The sequence below is a fragment of the Molossus molossus genome, unplaced genomic scaffold, assembly GCF_014108415.1.
Source record: "Molossus molossus isolate mMolMol1 unplaced genomic scaffold, mMolMol1.p scaffold_m16_p_12, whole genome shotgun sequence".
Classification (NCBI taxonomy): Eukaryota; Metazoa; Chordata; class Mammalia; order Chiroptera; family Molossidae; genus Molossus; species Molossus molossus.
The window spans coordinates 6,085,846-6,104,239 of NW_023425347.1; the positions used below are offsets into that span (position 1 = coordinate 6,085,846).

Consider the following 18,394-nt stretch of genomic DNA (forward strand, 5'->3'; position numbering starts at 1 on the left):
CAATATGATTAGGAGCAATCCACCCAGAGCCAGGGGCAAGGTTTTTATAGAGCAGAACCGAAGTGAAGCAACGAATTCTTTGATTTGCTGTAGCTTATGCAGTGGCCTTATTTAGGAAAGCCAAGTTAGCTGTTTGTGATTGGTTCTTCTTCAGTTTCATGTCCTTGGATTCGAGTGAAGTGACTCTGGCTTAGGCTCTGGTTTGCGCCTGCGGGCTGCCAAGGCATCAGAGACAGCCGGTCTAGAAGTCTCCATGCTGAAATACTTTCACACGTACAGCCAGAAGTAGCCAGGGGTTTAGTACAGTACTCTCGGCCTAGAGTAGTGCTTCTCAAACTTCACTGTGCGTCAGTCATGCCGGAAGCATCTCAGTCTAGACCCTGGGCCACAGCTACAGAATGGGCTTCGCACATGCTTTAGGCAGCTTTATCTTGAACACCCAAGGTGATTCTCATGCAGCAGGTCCGTGGATGGCAACTTTTAGAGGAACAAGATATTGAAGCATACCCGTGGCAAATAACCTATCTATAGTATACTTAAGGAGAGTTTTAAAAGCATTGTCTAATTTATATCTTCATATCATGGATGGACGGGAAATAAAAGTCTTCTAGAGACTAATGTTTACTCTCAAAATAGAACATTTCTTAACAACAAAGTAAAACATTTACCAATGTGTTGACATCAAAAAGCAAAATAACCAAGATTCATTCATGGGATTCTGGTCAAGATGAGGCGTAGGTAAACGCGGTACTCACATTCCCCCACAATCATCACCACTAAACCACAGAGCAACCATCAGTCAGAACTGCCTAAAATCTGGCTGAATGGAAGTCCTACAACCACACAATTAAAGAAGCCACATCAAGACTGGCAGGAGGGGCAGAGACTCAGAATGGTCTGGTCCCACAGCCATGTTGGTGGATAAAAATCGAGGGATAACTTCATGCAGAGGTCCCCCTGAGGTGTGAAGGGCATCAGCTGCACACCAGGCCCTGAGCACAGGGCTGGGAGGAGAAGTCCCCACAACTTCCGGCTGTGAAAACCACGGGGTTGTGGCGGAGTGAGATGGAGGGCTGCTGGAGTTCCAGGGTTCCTCGCGAAGCGCCCGCACACGGACGGACGCTGACTCGCTTCCTCTGAGCTCTAGCACTGGGGTAGCAGCTCAGAAAGCACCAGGGACATATGGGGAGGAAGTGGACTGTTTGGCATCAGAGTGAGAGCTAGGGGACAGCTTTCTCCCAGAACAAAAGTGCTGGCAAAGGCCGCTGTTCCTTTGATGAGTCCTCCCCTCACAGAGCGGGCGGACAGGCACCATGTCTGAGACCCCATCAACCTGGCTATCACAGTTCACCCTGCCCTGGTGATTTCCTGAGATCCAACCCCACCCAACTTCCAAGTCCTCCCAAGATGTTTCCAGTAGCTTTTCCACACAAATGACCTGTCTTGATCATGCTTCAGATTTTCCTAAAATCTCTCAAACAAACAGCATCTAGCGTCAGTGAGCCCTGTACCTCTCGGTAAGTGGCCACAGGCCTGGCACTAGCAGCAGCCAGCCTTGGTTTGCAGCTTGGCCTCTCCTGGGCACTCCAAGCCCAGCACAAGTAGCAGCCATCTGCAGATCCCTTTGTAGCTCAGGTGGGTGGTCCTGGGCAGAACAAAGGTGGGGGCTGACCTTGGCCTACACCTCCCAGGAATCCCCAGAGCTAGCACACCTGGTGGGCAGCTTCAGACCATGTCAGAACAACATCCAACCACTTCCACAGCAATACACTCAAGGGGTGGACTCAGTGGGCACCACAGCCCCGCTGAAGTAAGTCCTGCTCTGTGGGGTGGGTCCCTGCACAGCTGATCCTCCACCATGGTGGGTGGTCACAGCCAGTTTTTGCGGCCAATCAATCTGGGGGTAAATCCTTCTCATTGATGTGCCAACAGCAACCAAGGCTCACCTACAACAGGAGGTTTTACACAGTCCACACAGTGTGGGGCAGGGACCCTGGAGTGCTCAGCTTGGGTGACTGGGGAGACTGTGCCACTGGACCCTACAGGACACCTACTCTGTTAGGCCACTCTACCAAGCCCGGGAGACATAGCAGCTCTACCTAATACGTAGAAACAAACACAGGGAGGCAGCTGAAATGGGGAGACAAAGAAACATGTCCCAAATAAAAGAACAGAACAAAACTCCAGAAAAAGAACAAAACAAAATGGAGACAAGTAATCTACTAAATGCAGAGTTCAAAACACTGGTTATAACTTTGGTGAAGAGTAGTTGAACTCAGAGAGAACTTTAACAACATAAATAAGGACATGGAACCTCCTCCGCCCCCCCCCAAAAAAGCCAGTCAGAAATGAAGGACACACTAACTAAAATGAAAAATAATTTATAGGGAATCAACAGTAGAGTAGATGAAGCCAAAAGGAGAAGAGGGAGAGCAAGAAATTGAAAATGTATTTGAAAAAATTATGACAAAAACTTCCCTAACCTAGTGAAGGAAATAGACACACAAGTCCAGAAGTGCAGAAAGCCCCCCAAAAAGATGAACCTAAAGAGGCCCACACCAAGATACATCAGAAATAAAATGCAAAAGGTTAAAAGACAAAGAGATAATCTTAAAAGCAATAAGAGAAAAAAAGCAGTTAGTTACTTATAAAGGAACTTCTATAAGACTGTCAGCTGATTTCTTAACAGAAAGTTTGCAGGCCAGAAGGAATTGGCAAGTAATGTTCAAAGTGATGGAAAGCAATGACCTACACCCAAGATTACCTTACCCAAAGAAGCTGTCATTTAGAACTGAAGGACAAATAAAGAGCTTCCCAGACAAAGAAAAGCTAAAGGAGTTCGTCACCACCAAACCAGTAATACATGAAATGTTAAAGGGTCTTCTTGAAGAAGAAGGAGAAGAAGAAAAGATAAAAAATATGAACAATAAAATGGCAATAAATACATATCTATCAACGAATCTAAAAAACAAAATAAGTAAGAAGAACAGAAAGAGACTCACAGACACAGAGAATATTTTGACGGCTGCCAGATGGGAGGGGGAGGGGGCTAGGTGGGAAAGGTGAAGGGGATTAAGAAGCACAGATTGGTTGTTACAGAATATTCATGGGGATGTAAAGTACAACATAGGGAATATAGTCAATAATATTCTAATAACTACATAAGGTGTCGGATGGGTATTTGATTTATCAGGATGATCACTTAGTAAGTTATATAATGTCTAATCACTAGGGTATACACCTGAAACTAACATAATATTGTATGTCAACTATAATTGAAAAAAATGATTAAAAAAATTTAAAAATAAAGCCCCAAGGGATTTAAAAAAAAAAAAATCCACTACCACTTATTTACTGATACTGTTAAAATTGGATTGCAAAACCTGGGATTCAACAATTGATCTAAAATCAATTTCTTTATCTGTAAAAGTGAAAGAATGCCACTTACTCACAGATTATTATAAATTGTCAATAAGATGATTTGTGATTTAGCTCAAAGGAAATGATCTCAAGAAGGAAATACTGAAACCTACACAGAAGGCTGGACTTCACAAGTGTTCTGAGACCTCACGAACGCCACCACCGCCCACAAACATCACTAAGTCTGCACGTTAAACCACGGATCTGCTTTCCAGCTGCTCGAACTTTTTTTTAAATTCTCACCTGAGGATATTTTTCAATGATTTTTTTGATAGAGTGGAAGGGAGGGAGGGAGGGAGGGAAACATCCGTGTGAGAGAAACACATTGATTGGTTGCTTGCTTCCAGCATGGCCCTGACTAGGGCCGGGGACAGAACCACGACTGAGGTACGTGCCCTTGACCGGAATCTAACCTGCGTCTCTATGGTCAGGGGTCGACGCTCAACCGCTGAGTCAAACCAGCCAGGGCTCAAACTTTTTAAAGATCCCCCAACTTCTATGAGTAGTACAACTAAGTATGGCACTTAAAGAAATCAACCTAACTTAGGTTTTACTCTTCCAAGAGCAACCACTCAAAACTTATAGTGCTTCTCTGTATCTTATATGCAAACGCTTTTTCTAGAGGCTTCACTGGTTACCAATCCCACATTCCAACGAAAAGAAGTACAGTCAAAGCCTGTAAAAGAAATCTCTCCTAAACTGCAAAAAAATCATTAATGGAAAAACAATCACATAATGAATATTACTACCACTTTTGAAAAGTTCTCTGAGAGGCAATGAAAAGTGTGAACCAGCTCAGGGTTTCATCGGGCAGCATTGCAAGGTCAGCTGCTCAGTGGGACTGTCCTGCAGGGACACTTTTTTTTTTTATCCTCACTCGAGGATATTTTTCCATTTTTTGTACAGATAGAGTGGGAGGGAGAGAGAGGAAGGGAGAGAGAGACAGAAACATCGACGTGAAGGGAGAGAGACAGAAACATCGATGTGAAGGGACACATCGAGTGGCTGCCACCCGCACGACCAACCAGGGCCGGGGACAAACTGCAACCGAAGTACATGCCCTTAGCGGGAACCGAACCCGGGTCTCTCCGGACCGCAGGCTGACACTCTAACCACTGAGCCAAACCAGCCAAGGCTGCAGGAACACTTTTTAATGGTAGAAGTCTAGTTGGGTAGCAAAGCAGCTGCATGTCTGAGACAAACTGTGCAACTGTCACAGCTTGGCTTCAGTCAGTTACATCGGCGTTCATCAACAGCATACAGGCCTAGAGTTTCTGTAGCTTGGAATTGCACATTAATTTTAAAGGTTCTGTTTACACAGATAGAAGATCCAGATTTAAAATAAATATAGTCGGTATCTGACAATGGCACGTCTCCTTAAGAAAAATACAAGCATGGAACAAATCAACATATATATTTTCTATCACTCCTACCCACTTTTCAAAATATAATAGACACAAATAATAGGCAGTTCATTATAACACAGTGCCTGGTTTTATGTAAATTTGAACTCTTGTTCTAACGTTTAAAGAAAACTTTTGGTTGGTGTCTCCTTAGGTACTATTGGATAAGCTAAGAAGTAGTTTGCTGAATTCAACAGGGCAGGGTTTTTTTCTCTTAAAAAAAAAAAAAGAAAACCAAAAAAGTTTAATTCTTCTTTATGCTTTTGAATCCGTGGCAGCCTTCTGAAAACATAAAGGTAAATATTTCTCTTTTACTTGAAGTTTCTTCTTGTGAGTATTTTGTATTTTTGGCCTATTACCTGATAGTTTTAAATCATAGTTTTGTTCTATAAGAAATGAGACTTTGGACAATTTTACATGCCTTGGAGATGTGGCAACTGGTGAAATAATGGCGATAGGTTCAGGCCAGTCACACACTGAAAAGTAACCGATGAAACGGTCTTGGCTTGGAGACTTTCGTTCACTAGGAGATCACAGGTACTGAATTTAGTCACAATACTTTTTCTTTTTAAATCTCCACCCAAGGATGTGTTTATTGGTTTTTAGAGAGAGGAAGGGGGCGGGGGGACATCAGTAGGTTGCCTCCCGAGCCAGCCCCGACCCGGAATCAAACCCGCAACCTGTAGCAGACCATGCTCCAACGAACTGAGCCACCGGCCAGGGCTTATCACAATACTTTCAAAATTTTATACTAATTATATTAATATTAATAACAAAGATCCATCGGTTTTTTTTATTTTTTTTTTATCCTCACCCGAGGATATTTTTCCATTTTTTGTACAGATAGAGTGGGAGGGAGAGAGAGGAAGGGAGAGAGAGAGAGAAACATCGACGTGAAGGGACACATCGAGTGGCTGCCACCCACACGACCAACCAGGGCCGGGGACAAACTGCAACCGGAGTACATGCCCTTAGCGGGAACCGAACCCGCGTCTCTCCGGACCGCAGGCCGACGCTCTAACCGCTGAGCCAAACTGGCCAGGGCTCCATCGGTTTTTTAAAGTCACACAATACGAGATGTTCTCTTTATCCGGGTAGTCCACGCGGCACACAGGGTCTCTAAAAGCTTTGTCGCTTGCTCCCTGCCCTCCGTGGCCGCTGACACTGTTATCCGCTCCAGGCTGAGACCAGGACTGTGGTCTGCGATGCAGCCCAGCTCCGCGGGCCGAGCCCTGCGCCCGGCGTCCTTCACTGTTACGCTCCAGGGAGAGGAGCCTCTTTGTAACGGGCGCTGGCTCCAGCAGAACCGGGCAGGGCGCCTGCCCTTCTGTCTGCGCCCTGCACGTGGCCCCCTGCCTGGAAGGCCCTCTTCCCTCGCCTGCGTGGGAACTCGGACCACTCCTTCTGGACCAGGTACAGAGCCCTAAGTCTAGTCCTCGACACGAGTCCCTGAGATGGCCCTGAGATTCCCGTGATGGACGGCGCAGCGTGGCTGGCTCGCTGGGACGCAGCCCGCCCTTTGGCCACCCCCACCTCTCCTGAGCACAGCCATGCACAGCACACACACAACTCGTTTTGGCTTTCTTCAAAATACTTTCAAAGTTTTTAGGAAAAATTAAATTATGCTTCTGGCTAGAATTTCTATTTGAACGTTGTTCTGAGGGATTGATATATATACTTAACTGTGTTTTACTCAAATTTCCATTCTAAAAATAACATTTCAAATAGGTCTTTCAGGACTGCTCAGCTTTATTTTATTTCTTTTAAAACGCTATGTTGTGCTAGAATGGTTTTGAAAAAATCATATTTTTAGGCATGTGAAAAAAAGCAAGGGTTTTCTAAAAATAAAAGGAGAAAATATGATGACTGGTTAATGGTAGATTACTTTAAATAGTAGATTACTTTGCTCCTCAACAGGAGTCTGGGGATCGGTGGGAGCCTCTCACTCTCACTAGGGTGAGTGCCAAGAGCCTGCTCTTTCCTTTTCCACAAAACTATCTGCAGCCTTTGACCTACCGATTTCTAGGCATTTCCTCTCAAGTTCCTATTGTACCAGACTCCAGTCTGGGAATGGGAAGGGAAAGGATATACAACTCCAGATTTATTTGTTATTACTGAATAGTTTACTGGTTTTACAGAGGGAAAAGGGCTTTGTTTAAATTTCCATTGAGCATAATTAATGGTTATTGACTGGTAAATGAAGAACAGGTGACACTCTGGATTAGAAGATAAACGATCTTGTGTTCTGGTGTGATAATGGGTAAGTAATTTGCCACAAAGCCCAGGCCAGTGCATCCCATCATGATGCTAGGTCATGTCCAGGACACAAAGGCCCCTGTGTGGAAGTCCTCAGCCACCCCTCCTATTCAGCTGCACGCACTGATCTGGTCTATTTATTCCCTGATGGATGGCACAACTGAGGCAAAAGTTCACCACTTCTCACCTTCCTGTTCACATGCTGAACACATGACCCATGACGCCACCAGGGCACAATCTGTGATCAAATTGCCACCCAGCTTTGGCTTCGGACCACAGAAAGGATTTCGAGGTTACATGTTTTAGATGTCCGTTCTCTCTCTGTCTCTCAAGAAATAAAGGAGGAAAAAGGCGAAGTCTTCCCACATTCTTTGAGTGCCCTTTAAGGATATGATGGGCTTATCCACTTCCTCACATACTTATTTACTTTCAGCCCTGACCTGCTCACCAGTGCAAATGAAAAACAGCTCCTGCTTTTTAATCCATCTCACAAGGAGGAAAGACAATTAACTAAGGAATTTACCAATGCTTCAGACTCTTCAACACGGTGTGTCACTTAATGTCAAATGAACAGTACAGTTTTCAAATCACGTCTCACATTCATTTTGCTTTGAAGACACATAAAGTTTGGGGGAAATCTGACTCTACACTATTGACTTGAAGGACAAATATTAGTTAACTTTGCACACATGCTCACTTGCAACTAGAAAATCAAGTCAAAATACAATTTTAATCTAAGAAATTTCAAATAAAAAGACTCCCACAAGCTACCCTGGCCATTCAGATCACGAATGCGGAAGTGGGCCGTGAAGGGTCATGCCTCTCCCCGGCCTTGGTGGCTCTGGAGGCTGCTCACAGCTGGGCCAGTGAAGGAGAACACCCAAAGTACATCACCACAGCCCACTAACCACGCCTGACTCCATGCATGCCTTTTGGGGTGTGATGTATGTTTGTCTTAAAAATCTGGATTCTACAATTGTTTCCACCTCACCATTAACCTCCAGTTTAGTATCCAAGCCACAAACACTTATTAACTGAGCTGTCATCCATGAATAACAAGATTTGTTAATCAAGGTTATGTTTAACTACGTTATTTGACTGCTGCTTTTTCAGCCCTGGGCTTTTGTTTCATGTGCTGCTGTCATAAAAATCATCTTAAAGGAGAACTACACACACACACGCGCGCGCACACACATTTCAGGGGAGAGCGTCTATGACATGATTCTAATAAAAATCATAGAAACTTGAACAAATGGAAATTAAAATTCCCAATAAAGGATACCAGGTGCGGGTGCATTCACACATGCTTGTCCGAGGCTATGCTCAGGAGCTGCGGGGAGGACAGCTGGGCGTTCAGTTTGGGCCGGGACTTATGTGCTGTGGGACCCATAGGCAGGTCTGAAGGATAGCCTGGGAGAGTATGCCCTACTATAAAATAGTTGGGGAAACAGGTACCAAATAACTAACAAATAAAACTATATTATGAAAATCATCTAGCATAAAATAAGGTCCTCTCAATCTATTAATTTTCTTCCCGGGCAAACATACTGTGGTTTGTGGATTTCTTTGATAAAGGGCTCTTCAGGCATTTTAAAGATATAAAGTCACTGAACAGGAAAAATGATTAGACAACAAATAAATAAAAATATCAAAAATAATAAAACACAATGTAGAAAACCTGCCGCTCTCGTGTCTTACTTTTGCTGTTGACAGAGCGTCTGCATTGCATTGCTACCGTATGTTCTGAAAGAAAGAGGCTGCACCAAAACCTGCCCAGCCTCCAGCCTGGCGCTGTGGCCAGGCTCAACGGTCTCGTCCCTGGAAATGCTATGCAGCCTAAAAGCTCCTAGTCTCGTTAGCAATTCTGAATCCTTTTCCTGGGACGCCATCTGCTCTTCAATATGCAGAGTCTAGTTTCTGTTTATTTCTATTAATCTCTGAGTGTATTTCATCTCTTCTATTTTTTTCCATTTATTTTTCAGGAACACCAATTATGCACGTATTGTATCCTGCTGTTGTTCACCTGATTATTTAGCAACATTTCTTTTAGATTACATTGCTAATGTGGCTTCAATCTCTGAGATGATTTTCCTGTTCTCTTCCATATCTTTCCTGATTATTTCCAGCTTAAATCTTTCATTTACTTTCTTTAAGCCAGGGGTCAGCAAGTTTTTTCTGAAAGGGCCAGAGAGTAAGTACTTCAGGCTTGTGAGCCTGAAACTGCTCAGCTTTGCAGCGCACGTATGGCCACAGCCAATACAGAAACAAGCCCTCGGCTGTGCTCAAACACTCTTTACAAAAACAGGCAACTGGCCCATGGCCTGTAACATGCTCACCTTTGCTTTCTAGCGAACTGAGCAAAAGCATATTGTCTGTCATTTTTTTGAATCTCTGGAAAACAGTGATCTGAGTCCCAGCTACATATTGTTTCTTTGAGTAACACTCCCTCTACTATGTGCTGTTCACCTGCTTTATTGGTGCTCCTTTTCCTCAGCTCGGAGCGCCCCCCGCCCCTCAGGCACAGCCCACGGGCAGGGCCTTTCCTCTTACTATTGCTGTGACTGCTGGAACCAGGCTGCTGGCTGAAGAAACCAGCGAGGAGGAGCCAAGTGCACCGAGGGCAGCCCGCAGCTTCAACCCCATCTGCTCTCAAAACCCTCTCGCCGCAGCACTCCCCCTGCCCGGGACACGGCTGCCCTCTGCCCTTAGATGGCCGTGTGGCTCCCTGAGGACCCCGGAGTCCACGGCCACTGCGGTGCTATCCGGCAGCGACTGCCTCACCTCGGCCTTCCCGATCCCAAGCACAGGGCCCTCGGCGGAGGCTGTGGCCAGTGGGCCGTGGGCTCTCCTGCGGCCGCGCTCTCCTGCGGCCGCGCTCTCCTGCGGCCGCGCTCTCCTGCGGCCGCGCTCTCCTGCGGCCGCGCTCTCCTGCGGCCGCGCTCTCCTGCGGCCGCGCTCTCCTGCGGCCGCGCTCTCCTGCGGCCGCGCTCTCCTGCGGCCGCGCTCTCCTGCGGCCGCGCTCTCCTGCGGCCGCGCTCTCCTGCGGCCGCGCTCTCCTGCGGCCGCGCTCTCCTGCGGCCGCGCTCTCCTGCGGCCGCGCTCTCCTGCGGCCGCGCTCTCCTGCGGCCGCGCTCTCCTGCGGCCGCGCTCTCCTGCGGCCGCGCTCTCCTGCGGCCGCGCTCTCCTGCGGCCGCGCTCTCCTGCGGCCGCGCTCTCCTGCGGCCGCGCTCTCCTGCGGCCGCGCTCTCCTGCGGCCGCGCTCTCCTGCGGCCGCGCTCTCCTGCGGCCGCGCTCTCCTGCGGCCGCGCTCTCCTGCGGCCGCGCTCTCCTGCGGCCGCGCTCTCTTGCCGCGAGGGGTGTGAAGGTGGTTGTCCGCAAAGATACCCTCCGCTCCTACGGAATAGCATTCTGGGGACCTCTTACACTCCAAATTAATCTCAGCAGAATCTGCAAACCGTATGTATGTCTGGTCCGTGTAATATATTCTGGGTGAGTGTATAAGGAACTATTTTAAGCAATTCTATGTATCCCAAAGTCACATGACCACGTGAATAATGTGTGAAAGACCTCGTGAAAAATGCATGTGCAAATAAAGGATGTTTCATTTGTTCAGAGCTGCTTAATAAGCCGCCCTAAGACTTAAGGATCTGAACCATTGCTCAGGCTTCTGTGAGTTAGCAGTTCAGGGGGGCTTGGGGGGAGGGCTCATCTGTGCTCCTTGGGGGGCTGGCTGAGTTGTCCTGACTGGGGCTGTAGGACCAAGAAGGCCACCCTCACACGTCTGGGTGCTGGGTGCCCCTGCACATCAGTTCTCCACGTGCCTCCACCCCATGGCCCCTCACCACCCACCTGTCTAGCCCAAGCATCTTTACAAAACAGAAGCTGCCAGGCCTCAGAAGGCATCAGCCTGAAAGCGACCTGGGGTCACTTCCTCTGCATACTACTGGCCAGAGGGTAAGCCCAGTTCTAAAAAAGGGGCACATGCACTGGCTGGTTTGGCTCAGCGGTTGGAGCATCAGCCTGCAGACCAATGAGTCGTGGGTTCAATTCCGATCAGGGGCACATACCTCGGTTGTGGTTCGTCCCTGGCCCTGGTTGGGGTTGTGCGGGAGGCAATCGGCTGATGGTCTCTCTCACTTCAATGTTTCTCTCACCCCCCTCTTCCTCTCTCTCCCTCCCATCCTATCTAAACAAAAATGGAAAAATATCCTCGGGTGAGGATTAAAAAAACAGAGGGCACAGACTCACCCCTTCATAAGAAGAGTGGTGAAGTCACATTGCAAGAGGTGTGCAGGGTGGGAGGGGTTACTGCAGCCATCTCTGGAAAAATCTACTATCTTGTGATGACTATAGTATCATTTGATTGATTCAATACAGTAGTGAATATTCTTGCCGTTAATATAAACATTGCTTCAGCTTGTGGTTTCTATGTAGCTCTCTGTCTACCGTTGACACTGTGTAGTGATAGTCAGGTTTCTATGAGGGCAACAATAACTCACAGACTCACACCTGGAATATGGAAACTCACGATCAGGTCACTATAACTTAACAGACACTCTGATTTGGCCCTAGCAGCGCTGCTGTCACAACACACTTCCCAGAAGTGCTTGTTTCCTGGAGCGTGCCCAGCCACCTCCCTCGGCAGGTGTTCCCACTGCGTGCACCCACTCGCACGCCGGCAAGCCGTTCCAGAACTGGTTCCTGGCCCAGCGGCAGCTGTGTAAAAGCTCTGGCTGTGCAGCAGGAAGTTTCTTTTCACTCATGACCACCTGCTCGTCCATCTCCCTGCTCATGGTTCCCGGCCACACTGCCTAAGCCAGCTGACTTCTCTGTGACCCCTCCAGCCGTCCCGAACACCTGGTTGTGCCACTCGCTCTGACTCTAACCTTTGGAATCCAGCTTCTGAGCTGGTTCAGGGCGCCCTTGAACAACAGGCTGGGGCCTTGCTGTAGCTCTCGGTCCTGGTGCTGATAACCATCATTACCAGTAAATGTGATCTACACACACACCGTATTGTGTGCATGAGGGAGAAGATGACAGGACTTCACAAGCTTCGTCTAAAACAGTGCTGCCAGGCGAAGATGCAAGCCACAGATATAATTTTTAATTTTCTGTTAGTCACATTCAAGGAGTAAAAGAAAATGTGGCATCAAATTTAGTGTTTTCTTTAACTCAAGTAGATTACAGTATCATCTCAATATAAAATATTATGGAGACAGTTTACATTATTTCCCCATGTGTTGAGGATTCAACGGCCAGTGTGTATTTTGCGTTTACAGCACATCCCAGTTCGGACTGAGTGCCCGTGGGGTGCTTCGCACCCACGCCCGGGGCCCGTGTGGGGAAGGGCCCACTGCTCACCCTGCCGAAACACGGTGCTGGGTCTCCACGGAGAGGAACCCTTCTCCCTCCCCTCCTCCCTCCTGTCATTACCTCCGCCTCCTGACTCTTCCTGTGGTGATTTCATCGGTGATGCCAACTAGGAGAAAGAGGGCTTGGAAAGCAGTCTAACTAGCTTCTAATTTATGATCATTTATGACATCTGAATGCCTGCCTTGTTCATGTGTAAATGGGCCATACCACACTGCCAACTCCCCAAGTGATACTTGGGGAGCAGAACCCTCAAGAACCTCTGATCGGCGAGTTGAATGCAGGGAGGGAGGCGCAGGAACCTAGAGTTTTAGTGTGCGTCACACTCATCCGAAGGGGTCAAGCAGATGCTCTCCTGCAGCCCCAGGCTTCTCATTCAGCAGGCTGGGGCTGGGGCCTGAACATCTGCATTGCTAAAAGTTCCACGGGGACGCCGAGGCTGCTGGTCTGGGGGCCACACTGACAACTTCTTATTGTGGTTGGAGCTCAGACTCAGACAGACCACCTGTTCTGGGATTTACTGGGTAAATTCTGGCAAGTCTCGATTTTCCAGTGCCTGGAAAAATGAGAACAATAACAGTCCCTACCTCACAGGGCTGTTTTTAAGATTCAATTAGTTAATACATGTAAAGTGCCTGGAACAGTGCCTGACACATAGTAAGTGCTCAAGCACTATTGTTTACCATGATGATGACGGTGGTGATTATGTAGTTTGAGAGGGTTATTGGTGCCTGAGGATCTAGTTCATCTCCATAACCAAACTCAGGAAACTCTGTATGGCACTGCGAGGGAAGACTGAAAGGGTGGAATACATTTAATCCTCCTTCTGCCAGAGCCATCGTTTTATAGCTGGAAGGGGTCTCAGAGATGTTCTCGTTCAATTCCATTCATTGTAAAGACAAAGCAACTGAAACCAGAGAGATTCCATTACTCACCCGAGGTCACACATAGGTAATGTCAGACCTGGGACAGAACCGTGATTTCCCTTTTAGTATTCTTTTTATTGCATTACAACAACATGCATTTTCCTAATGGTTATGACTAGGAATGCAGTGTCCTGTAGAAATTCTGTTATAAATGGCTGTTAGGAATAGCTGCATGGACTCTGTGGGCTAACCTGGGGACCTAGTCAGTCAATAGCATACATGGAAGGCCTGCTGGGTGCCCGGCGCTGCGCTGGAGTCTGAGAGTATCCAAGTAGAAATAAACAAGGCAAATGCTGTGCCTTCTTGGGTTATGGACCTCCAACATTTATACAGGAAAAGAATTTTAAAAGTCCGACGTTTGATATAAGTAAGAAATTCTGAGACATAAACTCCAGGTAGTATGCAGAAGACATCAGGCATGGAAGCTTTCGAACACCTCCCTCCTGAGCAAGACTATCCCTACCATGGCTCTTGCACAAGGAGTGACTCAAAGCATTTATTTTATTTTATTTTTTTGGTACGTGCCCCTAGCGGGGACCGAACCCAGGCTCTCTGGTCTGCAGGCTGACGTTCCAACTGCTGAGCCAAACCAGCCAGGGCAGAGCAGCTCTTTTTAAGCCAGGTGGCCTGTCCCTGTGCCTCCCTGCCCTCCTGACTCCATTAGCAGGGACGGACACCTGACGGATTCAGGGCCAATCAGAGTCTCCGAGAAGACTGTAGTAGAGACTGAATGAGGAGGACGGCACTGAGCATCCGCTGGCCTCTCTTCGGCAAGGAGAGGCCCGCAGTAGCCCTGCAGAGCTGCGCCGCAGACCTATCTGGGTAACGGCGTAGGAAAGAGGCGACTACAGAGCTTACGGGGTGACAGGAGAGATGCACAAACACACGGGAAAGCCGCTTCACTTCCATTCCTGTGAAGGATCCCTACACTCCTTTTGATAAATCCCTTCTTACTTGAATGTCTTTGAGTTGGTTTCTGCTCCTTGAACCAACGAGATCAGATGAAGACGGCTGGAGACCAAACAATACTTCCAGAACTTTGCAGAGTCTGAGTGAGTGGAACCAGTCACGCACTAGGCTCTGTACTCAGAGCTGAGAAGGCAGTTCCAAGGGGGGTGAGGCACCACCTGGTCCCCAGGATCCACAGGGAAGGGTGCCAGTGTGCCCACCCAGCAGCCACAGCACCACGAGGCGATGGGGTAAATGCGGGCAGGCAAGGAGGCGTAGCGCTCAGCGGAGGAGACTGCACACCAGTGGGGTGGGAGAGCTTCAGAGGGTGCTTAGCAGCCTGCTCCTGATCCCAGAGAGCACTGGGCCTGCCCACTGCCGGGCCCCTCGGGAGCCTGCAGGCCGGACACATGCACCTCGAACTGGAACTGGTGTCCTGCCAACACTCCCATTTGAACTCTTTTCAAATGTGTTTCCCCACAATGTCCTCATTCACAAAAATCAGGATTTCAATGTAAAAGTCACACTCCACTCAAGAATCTTAAAACTATGCTTGAGTAGTTTTAGATTCAATCATTCTGTCTTTAACTTTTGGTTCCTAAGATGAAAATACCCCAATAGAAACTGCCCATAAGCCTCGCTCTTCCGGGAGGTCAGACTACTCTTATTGACTTGGTCTCACCCATGAGCGTAATGTTTCTGTCATAATTATTTCCTAGATGCTGACTCTGTAATGTCCTTGATTGAAAGATAAGAAAAGGGAAGCCAGTTATATTTAAGAAAACATTTATTATAACAGTAATATTGAGCCTAGTGATATAGGAGAAAAGAAATTCCACTGTATATAAAAAATGATAATTTAGAGACTACTTCACCTCTAGTAAGGACTCCTTCACATTTCTGAAAATTAAACAAAGAGCTCTTTTACATTCACCAAGTTAAAACGAAAATCAAGAGCGTTATCTTAAAAACATAGATGGGATGGGAAATTTTTTTCTGGGTCTTTGTATCTTTATTTGAAATCTAGAAAAACAAGCCTTTGATAAATTGAAGCACATTTTTTTCTAAAACATTTAACTTATAGAGTATTTGAGAATTCTAAAATGTTAAAAAAATGTTTAGAGAACCTTAACTAAAATGACCAGATTCTGGAAAATAAACATTTATTTTTTGGTTACTAAAATTTTTTGGTTACTGACAAGTATCAATGACTGCGCAAGATCCACTATTGACAATAAACAATTGTCTATCACTATGCAACCCCATAAGTAAAGCCATCTAGCAAAGGCTAAAGGTCAAGAACTGAGGAGCAAGCTTTTCTGTTACTATAATACAACATTTTTCACATTCATTTCATATACATGAACAATGTCTTCATTGATGTCCTGAACACTAATTTAGTGTTGTATTTTTTTTGCTTGTATCAATGAGTGTCAAAATATTGTTCTTCTAATACATGGAAGTATTTGCATAGGGCTTTATTACTGATCTTTAGATGTTAGCCAGAGGCAAAATAAAACAGAGAAGCTCCAGTTGGGAAATCTCACTCGCTATGAAAAGCAAGAGTCTTCAACATGTTCTGCTTTTCTGCCAATTTTTTTCCTCAAGTACACAATGGTTTATTTACCCCACAACTGGTGAAATTAAAAGCAGTGTCAGACACCACAAAATAATACTTCAACTATAAGACACAAGGATTCCATTTCCCTAAAAATGAAACAGAAAGTTTGCAAGGAGGAATACAAAAACTTGAAAAGGAAGTTCTAAGATCCTGACATGAATTAAAATATAATACCATGTAAACCAATTACAGAAAAGCCAGGAAACACAGTGTGCTTCAACAATGAATTGAGAAACACATGGGTGATTTTTATTGTCACGCCTTTCTGCACCATCTCGTCATTAAATGCTCAATTGCCTGTGATTGTCTGCATTTACCCCAGTTATTAAGAAAAATAGAGCCAGCACACCACACTTTCTGCCTCTTCAGCGATGAAGAGCCCACAGCCAGGTACCCGTGTGGCTTTCAGCTCTGGTTTCCCCGCCCTGACGCCGGCGATCTTGCCCTTGTGCTATTGCCCAGAAGACAAATGCCCTTTCACGGGCCGGCTCCAGCTGATGGGTTACTCACTGCGAAACCGGAGGGCTGCGCCCTGGCGGCGTGAGCAGAGCGCAGTCCCAGCGCTGGTGCCAGCACAGGCTGGTAAAGGCCACGCTCGCACCGCGAGCAACCAGACCAGCCTTTCAAGTCAAGTGTCGGCTTGTAGACATAGAAGTTAATCAGCCATGAAATAACCACCACAATGTCCTTATTGATCACAAAGTGCTTCTGACGCAACTCTTGGCCTGGAGACGATCTGTGCTTCATTCTTTCATCCTCCAACGTGCAGAGGGAGCGCGAAGCTCTCTGCGAGGGCTGTTTACCAATGCCGACCTTCCCTGCCTGAGCAAACCTTCCTGGGAAGATCTGCAGTGTGCTGGGTCCCCAAAACGAAGTACACGGAACCCATCCCAGTCGCATACCTGTTCATTTGTTCAAAGAACACGATGGCGTTCTATTATTTATTAAGAGTCAAAGGGTACTCAGAAAACTGCCAACCAATTTTAAATGTTCCCTCCGATTTTTTTCCTTCACTGTTAGACACTAGGTAATGTTGATATTTTTGTTTTTAATTCCATATTATTGATTTAAAGAACAGCTATTGAACATTTGCTCCAAAGGTCACAAATTCAGAAGCGGTCATTCGAAAGCGTGCAGGCGGAACACTCGGTGCACGTCACTGCTCCTGAGAAGCCAGTGTGACCGTCACACTGCTCACCCAGAACCACATCTCCAGTTCCCATTTCTAGCACATCTTTCTAAAACCACAGACAGAAAAACAAAAGCGGGTGAGAATGATGTGTGCTGCTGGACCTTCAGGACACATTCTAAGATGCTGCTAAATGTGGGCCATCGGCCATCCGCAGATGTGACAAGAAACTAGCGAGTCCTCTCCCACTAGGCCAGCTCTGTTATTCAGAGGTAGGTGTCCTCCAGCATGATCTTCTTAAGCAAAACAAAAAAGAACAAGTTCAGTACAGAGCCTGGTGAGAGGACTATGCAAGTGAGCTGAAGAATCAAAAATGAAGTCTTTAAGAAAAACATTCAGTCAATCAGTTCTCCACGGGCACAGAGTAGAAGTGCTGGTGTCTCCCTACAAGTGAACTGGCTCCAAGTGACAACCCTCTATCCCCGTGCGCCGGGCTCCCTGTCTGCTCAGGCCTCCCGAGCACGTGCCCGCGGACCTGGGAGAGCCGGTCGGAGGGACTGAGCATGCGCGGCTGTGTGCAGCCTCACCCCTGCTCCCGCCTTCCTTTCTTTCCCAGAGAGCTCGCCTGTGTACGACTGACTCCAGGACAAACCGAGATGAAAAACAAAATCAGCTATTGTATTTCTAACAGCAACACGACTGCAGGTTTGCTCTAGGGAGACAGTGGGATGGCCCGTCGTCATGGTGGCAATGATGATCTACACAGCAATGGGAGCCAGTTTCTCAGTTTGCACGACTCACTTTTGTCTCCAACTCAGTACTAGTTTAAAACTTTGCTAGAACCACTGAGAAAAAGGGCATGCATTAGACATTTGCTCTTAAGAGTGAACAGTGCCCCCCAGCTGGGGAGCAAGATGTCCTGACCACTTGGAGGAAATGGCGCCACCTACTGAAAACCGATCTCAGGCCCAGAATCCTCCCCAGCCGCTGCCCGGGTTGGAAGGCTCTGTAGGAGGCAGAGCCAGCATCACAGAACCGTCTATTTCTCATCTGATTCAACTTCCCCTAGCACTACTGGAGGTGGAAGCTAAGAGTGAAGGAGTGAAGAAAAAAAAGTTTTGTTATATATATATATTTTTAAATATCTTGTTCCCAGCAGTAAACACAGTGCTGATAGCTTAGGAAACCTTTCTGTGGCCACGTGTATACTTTTATGTAACAGGAGCCTGTGGTGTGAGACAGAATACAAAATAACACACTCAAAACGAAAACCCAGACCGTATACAGAACGTGAGAGCCAGAGAACCGCAGCGCCAGGACA

General features: G+C 46.9%; 1 protein-coding gene across 1 annotated transcript in view; it reads right to left on the bottom strand.

Annotated features, from left to right (window-relative positions):
- The window catches only part of GMDS (GDP-mannose 4,6-dehydratase), a 663,665-nt gene that overhangs the window by 126,935 nt on the left and 518,336 nt on the right, over positions 1 to 18,394 (bottom strand). The gene's annotated exons all lie outside the window — the stretch shown is intronic.